Below are 1,955 nucleotides of genomic sequence, written 5' to 3'. Positions count from 1 at the left end.
CTAGAACTGAACTGAACTGAACTGAACTAGAACTGAACTAGAACTGAACTAGAACTGAACTAGAACTGAACTAGAACTAGAACTGAACTAGAACTGAACTAGAACTGATCTAGAACTGAAGTAATGCTGAACTAGAACTACAATAAAACTGAACTAGAAACAAATTTTGTATTTTAAAATTTTTTTATTTAATTTCATGTTAGCTATGAAAAAATCAACATTAGATTAGAAAACTTTTTTTTAAAGTTGATATCGTTTACCAATACTAATCATTTAAGAAACTTTTGATATACAATTGTTCTAATTTATCACACCTTTTAGTGAATATAAGTCTGGAATAATAATATTACATTTACGTCAATGCATTCACATTTTAATATCTTCAAAGGATTTTCTCCTAACCCCATGTCCTAATAGCCTGCAATCTTATAAGTAAGTGGCATATGTTATTTGCACTCAATCTGTGATTGATGATTTTGACAACCCTTGACCAACTTCGACGCAGTTTTCTTCATTGTTTTTCTACTTCCTGCAATATTCAGTTATTAATATTGCGACATATAAAATGGAAGTCTTTTGTTTAGAATTTTTGCCTGAACCACATTTATTTAATGGAAAAGTTCAATATTTTAATAAGTAGTTTAAGTGACAACAAAAGGCGGAAACAGTGCCAATACAGACAATACTTATGTGTGTTTGTTGGCTGCTTCTATTTTTGTATCGTATTTTATAAGCAGTCCGACTGACTCTGTCTGTGATTTATTAATAAATAAAATAAAGACATTCAAGAAATTCTGCGCAATTTATAAATTGCCTTAAATTACGTTGCATTTACACTATTTTAAAAATAAAATACAATTTATAAGTACTTTAAGTGTTTTAATGAAGAAAAATGTTTGAAATTTCATGGGTATTATTTTAGTAATTAATTAACAACTAAAAATAATACACAAAATTAAATTTAGCAAAATTGTTTTGAATTGATTGCTTCCATTACGATATTTTCATTGTTTTTGCAACTAAAAATTTCAGCTTTGAATTAAAGTTGCACTAAAATCTAGTCAAGACCTAAACCCACAAAAAGCTTGACTTACTAATACGATCACCTGCTAAGCGCCCTCTACTATAAAATCTACTCACTAAGATAGCAATCATTCGAACAGAAAGCTTTTAAACATAAAAAAACTAAATTCAGCAGTAGCTACTAGTACTTTAACTAAAAATGTTTAAAGCGAAACCACTTAAGAAATATCTAAATAAATTTGTCTTTTGTAAACATGAAAATTAAATTGAGTCAACAGCAAAAACCAACAAAAATAATCAAATATACAATAAATTATTTGTTTGTTGTCGAATTACAATCCATATAATTTGCATGTTAAATATGTAATCTAATGTATGCAATACAAAAACAAAACGACAAATTTGTAAAATATAAAATAATAAAAATTTAAAACAAAAGAATTGTAATCACCCACCAAAAATAAACAAAAATTATAAAAAATATCAATATTTTATATTAACATGTGGGAAATTTTCAATAATTTGCAAATACTTGTAGTCGGTTTGGTTTTTATTTAAATTTTTAACTTGCTGCAGACTAACAAGAGTTTAAACATAAAAAATCAGTAGTAAGGTTGAATTTATACATTATTTTAGCAGATTTTTTTGTGTCTGTTCAAATTCTTATAAAATAACTTATAAAAAGTATCTTTAAAATTCATGCATAATCTGGGACTACAGTGACTTTTATTATATTTATTTATAAAAATATTTTAAAATCAAAAAAAAAATTAAATAAAAAAATTAATTTTAAGTTTGAACTAGAACTGAACTAGAACTTAATGAGAACTGAACAAGAACTGAACTAGAACTGAACTAGAACTAAACTAGAACTAAACTAGAACTGAACTAGAACTGAACTAGAACTGAACTAGAACTGAACTAGAACTGAA

Source organism: Lucilia cuprina, chromosome 5 (genome assembly GCF_022045245.1).
Source record: "Lucilia cuprina isolate Lc7/37 chromosome 5, ASM2204524v1, whole genome shotgun sequence".
NCBI classification, from domain to species: domain Eukaryota; kingdom Metazoa; phylum Arthropoda; class Insecta; order Diptera; family Calliphoridae; genus Lucilia; species Lucilia cuprina.
Note: the sequence above shows the minus strand (reverse complement) of the source record.